The sequence below is a fragment of the Sturnus vulgaris genome, chromosome 15 (genome assembly GCF_052056855.1).
Source record: "Sturnus vulgaris isolate bStuVul1 chromosome 15, bStuVul1.hap1, whole genome shotgun sequence".
NCBI classification, from domain to species: domain Eukaryota; kingdom Metazoa; phylum Chordata; class Aves; order Passeriformes; family Sturnidae; genus Sturnus; species Sturnus vulgaris.
The window spans coordinates 11,277,244-11,287,244 of record NC_142257.1 but is presented as its reverse complement, the minus strand read 5'-3'; positions in this window follow the sequence as shown (position 1 = coordinate 11,287,244).

Here is a 10,001-nt window from a genome sequence, read left to right as displayed (position 1 = left end):
GGAGGTGTTTGTGTTATGAATATGTAAATATTTAAAACTTTTGTAAATAAATAGACTCTGGAATTGCTTGTAGCTTTGCAGTGCGTATTAGGGGACCACCCCATGCAGCTGCCCAATGCTGAATTAAACATACGCTTTCTAACTCTAAACTGTTAGAGAGTCTTTTGTCCATTACAGTGGGGTATCGATATTAGATCAACACCCATAGTAAATCACCATGACTTGTGGAATGAAACTAAGAGGATGAATTGGGCACTGAGAAGAGAAACTGTACCTGTTCACAGACAGTCAAGTAACCAAGAAAGGATAAAAATGAAAAAATTGGGGATTTAATAATCTGGTATTGTGAGCAGTATGGAGGTGAGCCTCTATCCTCTGCTCCAGGTTCAAGCTGGGCTCCACCAGGGTTCCTGGCATGTCCCTGACTGGTAGCATGTCAAAGGCCACCACGGACATGTCACCTCTGAGTGGTTTACTCTGTTGATGTCTACAGCAGTTACCTTATCATTGGAGACTGATGCTTCTGGAAGAAGCTTCTGCAATGACTGACATTTCTATAAGGAACTTGTGAATTTTGCAAAATATCCACCTTTCTTCGCAGCATCACTTTTTATAACTTTGCTTGCTTTACTGTAGCTTTCCTATAAGTTTTGGGGTCAAATGGGCCCCAGATGTCCCCTGATCAAGTGTGCTTTTCCTCCACTTTGAGTCACAAGCTGTGAATGTCACATCCTTCTGTTGCAAAGTGATAAATCACTGCTGCCTTCTGACCATGAAGACGGTGGAAGGCATGATTAATATCCTGTTGTTGCTTGCTGGCAGCAGGTTTTTGGCATGTTGAATGAAGCAAGCTTTGTAATGGGTTAATGCCCCCTTGTTCATAAGCTTAACATTAAACACATGCTTAATAAATTTGTTTTCTCGAAGTGGGGCCTGCAGTGAGTGACTTAGAGCTGGACTTTTCAAGGCTTTCTGCTTTCACTGACTCTTTATATAATGCTGGATAGTCATTTAAATGTTTCCAGTATGTAAGTTTACCCAACTGTAAAATTTGGTATAATAAGGTTTGCTTACTTTACAGCTGAGGTTTAATTAAAGATGTTTGTTGTGAGTGTCAGATCTCATCTAGGAGGTAAAATAGGAAAGGACAGCATGGGGGGATGTCCATTAGCAAAGTCATTGTTATAAGGAAAATCTTGCTGGAACAGAACACAGAAATCAAACAGCAGCTGACCAAATCAGATAATGATCTTGCCTGTAAAACCTAACTTTCCAGATGATGAGATGAAGGTGTTAGGAAGGGAGCTGGTGTGACAGAATGTCAGGTGTCACTTAACTGCCCGAAACCAGTCTGTGTGCCAAACACAGCCACCACTGTTGCTGTTGGGATGTACCTATTTGGCACCTGCCCAGCCCTTTGCCCTTTGCACTTCTTCAGGTCAGCGTAGCAGGAAGACTTTGCAGGGTAAAGCAGAAATCACATGGTGGGTTGGGAAATCTGCCTGCTGCACACTTATCTAGACCACAAAAATGCCAGTAAGAGCAATACACTTATTTTAGCTCAGCTGCCCTCCGGCAGCTTTGTTATGCTGAACAGTCCTGTTGAACAGTATATGTAGTTTGTTTTAAGCGCACATTTATCATCTTTATGGGTGACTTATTATAAGAAGCACATTCAAAGCATAAGGAACATAGTTTGTCCTGCCATAAAGGTTTTGGTTTGTGTTTGTGTTCTAAGTGCCTGCTTGCTGCAGAGCGAATCACTGAGGAGTTTGTGGGAGGTGGTGTTTTGCTGAAAGCTGTTGTTTATTATTAAACTCCTTTGTGTTATTGTCCTGGAGTGACTTTGTCATGTTGAATTGTATCCCCATTTGTCTGTTTAGTCCAGAAATAAGTTTTGTACCTTTAAGGCTGGATTTGAGAGTGAAGCGGGGGAAGGAGAAGTGGTGGAATGTCTGAGGCAGTTGTATTCAAAACACAGAGTTCCATCGTCTCATCCTCCTGGACTGTGCCACTGTGGTGGACAGCGGAGAGAGCTCTCCTTTGCTTTTAGTTAGTTTTTGACTAAATGAAGCAGAGAAGTTCCCCGGAAAGGTTTTTTTTTTCCCTTTTTCCTGAAATTATTTGAACCTGTTCTGGACTGGGGACCCAGGGGAGCACCAGGAGCTTGCACCTGCGGCCCACAGGGGCCTGGCCTGGGCAGCGGCATTTTCCAGCGCCAGACGGACTGAGAACAGACTGAGCTGAGCTACCACCACAGGAGAGAGACTTTTTGAATTTGTCATCTCTTCAAAGCAGTGAGAGGTTTTGTTGTTCGATATTGTTTGTGGGGTTTTTTTTTGTGCTGGGAAGTGCTGTGCCTGTTGAATAAACAGGTTTTTTCCACTTCTCTCAGAAGAAATTTCTTTCCCGAACCGCTGGGGGAGGGGCCACTTAGGTTTGCTTCCGGGGGCGGGGCGGGGGGGGAGGGGGGGGCCTTTGGAAGTTTTTTCCCAGATTTGCCCTGGAGGACAGCCAAGCGGTCTTGGTTGGCACGTGGAAAAATTCATTGCATCAAGGTGCCAAAAGTCCAAAAAGTGGCAGTAATATGGCAATGAGGGATAAATTGCTCTGAATGTAGGTGACAACAGAAACAGAGCAGCTGTGGGCAGTGTGTGCTGGGTGAAATCCAGCTGTGCCACATCCAGAAGCTAGTTCCAACATGGACAGACAAATGTTTTGGGAGTGGATGCAATAGCCATCATTGCTTTTCTTCATCACTCAGGTGTGATAAATCTAAATAATCTAACTAATGATATTAGAGCCCAACTTTGACTGTACCAGGGATGGTGTGAAACTAATACTGTGCAAGCCAGTGTGTCTCCCCACGACTGCTGCCTGCACAAGCGAAAGCTCTATCAAATGCTTTAACCAACGAGGTTCCATCTCTAATTTGCCCAACAATTACTTTGTAACATGGAAACTCTGAGGCCAGATAGGTCTTTCTTACCCTCTAACACCCTGTGGCTTTCCTGACTTAGGTGTTTTCTTTGTTTGCCTGGTTTCACAAACAAAATTGCCTTAGTCCAGCTGAGTATTTTAGATTTATTTGTGAACCATGTGGTGTTCAAATCACTTGGTGTGAGTTGTAGTGATGTCCAGAAGCTGTAGCTGTTTAAATTATAATTATCAAATCAATCAGGTAGTCTGGTGTCCTAGGGTGATGTTATGGTGTTAGTATCTCCAATCGTGTGTTCTGATTATGTTTGGTATTATGTCCTGTGCTTCCAGGACTGACTCTGAGAGTGAAGCTTTGTTTTGTCTTGTTATCAGCCGGCTCACCTCCCCCATGGTCTATGTTTAGGAGAGGTTTTAGCTTGGCTTGCTTGCTTGCTTGCTTGCTTGCTTGCTTGCCTGCTTGCCTGCTTGCTTTCCTGCTTGCTCGCTTCTGCCTCTTTTTCTTTCCTTCGCTTTGCCCTTGCTTTTTGCTTATTAGTTAGTTCAGCTAGGCAGTCCAACTTTTTCCCTGGACTGTTTTCTCTTCCACCCCGTCCCCTCCCTCTCCTGGATACCATCTGAACGGACGGGGACCTGGGAAACCCCAAGAAACACCGGGAGTCTACACTTTGTCACCTGCAGCAGTCATCCCCAGCGCCAGAGACTGATAACTGGGCGACCACTCGCCGGAGAGACTGAACTTGTCATCCCTTCAGAACGGTGAAAGAGTTTTTTTTTGTCAGCTGGTGTTGTCTTTTTTCCCTGTGCTGGGGAGTGTCTTGCTTGTTAAATAAACAGGTTTTTTCTCCCACTCTTCTCCGAGGAAATTCTTCCCGAACCCGGTGGTGGGGGGGAGGAGTCGTGGGGTTTGCTGTCTGGGGGCTCCTTCTGGAGGTTTTCCCCCAAATTTGGCCAAAACCAGGACATCTGGAAAAGGTGCTCCTAGAGAAAAACATCCTTCTGGTTCTGCTTTTCCAATGAACTCAACAGCTATTTGCACTTCCTGTATATTACTTTTTAAAAGTTTCATATTTCATGCTTCCGCTACACAGCTCTTTGTTTTCAGTGTTAGGAAAATGTGGCCCACTTCTCAAAAATTATGGGCTTCTAAGGGCTTCAATTAAATCTGGCTTTCTAAAGAATTTCCTCTACTAATGATCACATCCTTTGCTTTTCTTTCCCAGCCTTTCCACGGTGGAGACTTCTGCTGGGAAAGAACTGTACCACTGACTTGGATAGTTGTCATGTTACTCTTATAAATGTCTCCTCTGTATATTCTTCCTGTAGCATGTTGATACAAGCCAGGGATGGAGAGTGGAGTTCCCCTGTGCCTGGCTTTCCACAGGGCTGTGATGAGGATGCTGCAGAGACTCCTGAAAACTGCTGGCCAGGGACATACTGAGGGGCTGGACTCAAATATGCCTGTGTAAATGCCTTCAGCAAAGCTTCCGTCTCACACACACAGTGGGTAGGAATAAAAGACTGTAAGTGGGTAAGAGAATGATAGGCTAAATAAGCAGACAAAAATAACAAGTTTAAATTCAGCCAGGGCTCAGATTTCAATTTGAGAGCATAATGCATTTCATTGCATTAAAAGGCAAGGGATAGAACAGGTCTCATCTCTTTCTCAAGTGTAGCACACTGGACATGGAGATCAGTCAGAAGCCCCTCTATGTGTGAGGAAAGGGCTGGGCCAGCAGGGCCCTTTAGTGACACAGAGCAAGACCCAGAACAAGACCCAGAACTGGACTGTAGCTACAGGGACCTGGCACATGTGAAACCTGCCCTCTGGGGATGATGCTGACAAGGAGCTTCAGCTTTGTCCACAGGCAGAAAGCAAATTATTTATTTTGAATGTTGCCTAATGTTTATCTCACTATGCAACTGACCTTTCACTTTTGCTTTTCGTCTCAAGACAGTCTGGATTCACTTTGTCCTTTGCAAGTGGTGTTGCAGAGCCCATGTGTGCACCCAGTCTGTCTGTGCTTTTAATCCTGTTTCATGGGAGCACTGAAGAGTCTTCAGCTTCCAGCCCGGCTCTTTCCTCTTCCCAGGTTGGCAGGGACTAGCAATGCCCATGAGCAGGTTTTCAGAGGTGAAACACAAACTTTTATACAACTCTCTCTGTGAATGTTAATGAACCTTGTGAAGCAAAAGCTCGGTGAAGTGTATCAAGCCCCAGCTGTTCTCCCTAGGGAAGATAAACTGGAAGAAATAGCATTGCTATTTGCTGAAAGATTCTTCCATTTCTAAGGCTGGTGTGGATATATAGGAGGTGCTTGCAAAGGGACTGCTACCCTTGGAGTACTAGGTTCCTTCTAACATGATGATGTTTCCCTTTTAAAATTTCTTCTTTTCTCTCTCTTATTTTTCTTTTAAACTCCTATTCCTAGTCACTGCCCTTAATCCCCCTCCAGTATTCTTTCTGATGTCCAGGAGGGGAACCCAGTTTTATCCACCCCAGAGAGGCATACTCACAGAAATGCAGAATGGGTCAGGTTGGAAGGGACAGTTGGTCATCTGATTCAACCTCCCTGGTCAGACAAGGCCTCCCTGGGGCGCACTGCACACGATTGCAGCCAGATGGGGCTCTGCAGTATCTCCAGTGAGGGAGTGTCCACAACTGCTCTTCCCATAGTCAGATTTTGGAACCAGTTTGTGAGTCTTTACTGGCCAGAATTAGGTTTCCAGTAGTGCACCTCAGTGCACTTCTGGACAAATTCAGAATTTTGATCCCTCCCTTGATTGACTAGAGCTGACATAAACACCATAGATGACATTTTTGAAGTGATCATCGAAAGCACTTAGAGTTGAGCTGAAGAGCAAGGATAATATCCACTGCAGAGGATGATGCCAGGTGCAGATGGCAAGTCCTAGGACAAAATGAAAGATAGAAGAATGGAGTGACAGTAAAAGGGAAAATCTCTGTATTTTGAAGTCAATAACAGAAATGTTGAGGCTCAGCAGCCTCTCTGAGTTAGTTATTAATAACCTACAAATGACAATGAATTGACACTGCTAAAATGGCTGCTTACAGCTCTCTTGGTGAGTATCTGCTGCATAAGTTAAGATAGACATCTTTATTTAAGTTACAGGAAAAAGGCAGGGTTATGCTCTTACAAGCTACCCACTAGTTCAACTGTTCAAACAAAAAAAGTCTTGATTCACTCTAATACTTAAGACAACAAGAAGCCCTTTAGTTCTCAGAGGAAAAAAATGTTCCAGCTTTATGTAATATATTTTTGGCATCACAGAAGATATACTACAAGTTATTTCTTTATAGTTATGAATTGCCACAATTGCAATTTTTATATTGGGCATTTCTAAAGAAATAGAAAATGAGATATTTCTTTCTGGTTCTGTTTTGTTTTAGTAAATTGCAAGTTGTGATTTAAGTTTCAGTATTCAGCTTTATTTCTGTCTCCCATTGGGATAATATAATCAACATTAAATACTGTTATTTCATTTTTAAGAGGATTGATGAACCAACTCACCTACATGTCCTGTATGAAGTTAAATTAAATACATATTTTAAATACATATTTTGATTCTTTAACAGCAAAAGGATATTATTTAGTACAAGAACCAAAGGTGAGAAACTCCAAAGGTGAATTTCTTATTGTACAAATTCCCAGGCAATAACTGAATGAATACCCCTTAAATGAGAATGAATTCTAATCTTTCTTCTGCAGATGAAGTGCCCATAGACTAGTCACGACACTGAAAAAGGCATCTATGTCCTTCATCTTATGAAATCTTACATAATATCTGACTGGGGATCACTAGATGGGCTTCAACACATCTTGAATGCATTTGATGGCCCATATATTTAAAAGTTGGTCATGTAGCCATATGTTGAAAACTTCCCCAAATGCTGCTACTTCTTATTTTTAGGCTGTTTTTAAGTTTTAAGAAAATGACAGTCTAATGGGGTGAGCCCTTACTTCAGACTGTGACAAACATATTGTAGTCAGCTACTCCACAATCACCCTAAAGAAGTGGAAAATGTAGGAGTGAATGTTAGGGAAGCAGAGAGAGAAGCTGGCAACTGCAGAGAGGAAAATGAAGACAAGTGTTTGAAATGTGCTGTGATTAATATTTTTCTCATTTCTTGGTAACAATTGTGCAAAAATTTTAATTCATAAAGGGAGGATATTATAATTGATAACCAAACTAACTCTCTGTATAAAATGTTGCAGATCATCAGCATGCAACTCTCTCCATATGCACACCGCTATAATTTTATATTCTCACCTTTAGGGCTTGTTCATACTCTTGCATTAATTAAGTCTCTTTCTGTAAAAATGATTAGATTATGGACCTCTTTTAAAGTTACCACCTTCCTTTCGAACAAAGCAGATTTGAATTGAAACTCAGAAATTACCAGTTGTCACTTCCAAAGTGGCATTCATTGGTGAGCCATGCTGGACCAATTGCAAGACAAACAGATAAACAAGTAGTAGAAGCTCCTTCCCACACCTGCATGTGCTTGCAGTGGCTACTAAAGCTGAATTAATAATGCAAATAAGTGTGTCTTTTCTTCTCCATTTCTTGCTCGAGTGGGGTGGGAAATGCCATTTTCCCTGTCTTTTTGTGCAAGTACTGAGCAACTTACACGGAAACTGAAAGGCAGCAACGCAAAGTGTGCAAAGGAAACCACTTTCTAAACTCAAATATATTAGAATATGAACCATGGCAATGTAAAATGTCTAATCCCTCTATCAGTGCTGAGTCTTTAGTCTAAATGCTAAGGGGAAATGCCATGCGCAGAATTCAGACTGAGGACTTGAACCTGTTAGGGGATTACCTATGTGATATGACAAAGAGAAATAACCAGTGTTACTAGGGTTAACAGAAAAACTTTCTGGAGGGAGATTTAAAAGCTCATGCTTCTGAATCTAAATCAGTGTTTGTCTAAGTCTGGGGCAAGCAAATATAGAATCAGAGAATGGTTTGAGTTGGAAAGGATCTTTAATCTAATTCCAATGCCCTGCCATGGGCAGGGACGCCTTCCACTAGACCAGGCTGCTCCAAGCCCCATCCCACCTGGCTTTGAACACTTCTAGGGATGGGGCAGCCACAGCTTCTCTAGGCAGCCTGTGCTAGGGCCTCACTGATCTCACCACCCTCATAGGGAAGAATATCTTCCTAATCTCTAATCTAACACTGCCCTCTGTCCTGTGAAGCCATTACCCCTTGCCCTGTCACTCCAGGCCCTTGACAAACTTCAGTACAGCACAGACACAGCACCTAATGGCTTTGGTTCAAGTGGGGCATCAACTGTAATGCTGATTAAACGAGGTTTAATACAGCAATCCATTAATAGTTAAGTGTACTGTGCTCTCTACATCCTCTGCACCAACACAGAGAACCAACACTGCATTTGTGTCTGTCTGATTAAAGCAGTCTGAAGGTAATTTTTCAGGAGTGAGTTAGAGCAGCCACAGCACAATTAGCACACTGCCCAAACATATCAAAGCCTCCAATGCGTTAAATATTGTGCAGTTTTTCTGCCAGTGACAAGGTAATGTCAAAATACATTTTTTTCATGCTTAGGCACATTTCCCACTTGCCATCAGACTGATACATCTGAACAAACAGAGAAAATTAATTTATAGAGCTGTTAGCAGAAATGTTTGGAGAACATAAAACGTGCTTTATCTGCTATTTCCTATAGCAGAGTGAAGCTCTACATGTTCTCGGCTGTACGGCTTTGTCCTGGCCATGCCCCATGGCTCCCTGGGGCTTGGCTGTCCCAGGATCTGACTTCCCAGTTCTGGCAAAATTGGGAAGAAATTTACTTTTAAATTCACATTATAATTTATAATACCCTTAGGCAATCCTAGGAGGTTTTGGGGACTTTTCTGGGGTTAGCAACTTCAAAAAGCCCAGAATGAAATTATATTCCATTTGACTCCATTTATATCAGTCAAGCTATTTAAAGGACAGATTTTATTGTTGGTTTAGATAGTTACGCTGTAACAACACTATTCAGACATCTTGAACAAAGAAAAAAACTATTTCAGCTTGTGCTGCAGGTCACTGTCAATGCAGGTCAATGCAGGGATCTGTCATTTGAAGATCGATCCTGTGATGAAACTCTGTTCAGTGATGGAGCAGGTTAGTCCAAGTGTCACCACTCAACATGTCCAACAACCTAAAATCAGTGCTGTTCTTCCTCAAATAGCTGGCTAAAGGTCTGTAGGTCTGCAGGTATCTTTGGAAAGGAGGGCTCTGACCATAAGGGCAGAGCAAAAGAAAGGGCTGGGAGCTGCAGGTGAGACAGGAACCCTCCTTCCTCCTTAGTCTTATAATGCATAGACCAGCTGGGTGCGTGCTATTTTGGGTGAGAATTGTTTAATTGTTATCTTGAGGAAGAGATAAAGAACACTGCTCCACCTGGTTTTAACAGATTATAATAGAATACATATTTTGGTTACATCTTGCATTGCAACCTAAGACAATTGTGTTGACTGTGTACCCTCTGACCCCTGTGCTGGCAGAAGACTCAGCACAATCATTTGAGAGTGGTGGTTCAGGCTGGATATTAGGGAAAATTTCTATACTCAAAGACTAATTAAGCATTGGAGCAAGTTCCCCAGGAAAATGGAGGAGCCATCATTCCTAGAAATGTCCAAACAGTGAGTAGAGATGGCAATTTTTAATATGGTGCAATATAGTGGTATTTCGACAAAGGTTGAAATTGATGATCTTGGAGATCCTTTCCAACCTTAGTGATTCTGTGATTCACCCACCCAGAGGACGGCATAACCCAGATGTCATTGCCATCCTCTGTAGAATCTTGCCCTGTGCTCACACATAGGCACGAGGAATTTGGGAGGCAGGAGCAACACTCACTTTATAATGATAAAGTATGATTACCATAAAGAATGCAGCAGGACTCAATAATAGAAGTAAAGCTGGATTGGAGAAGCGAGGGGATGTCGGTAACCTAGTGGAAATGAGAAGTCTCTTGCCTTTGAAATACTTCTCAGAAAACCACACTGCCCTAAATTCTTTTTTCT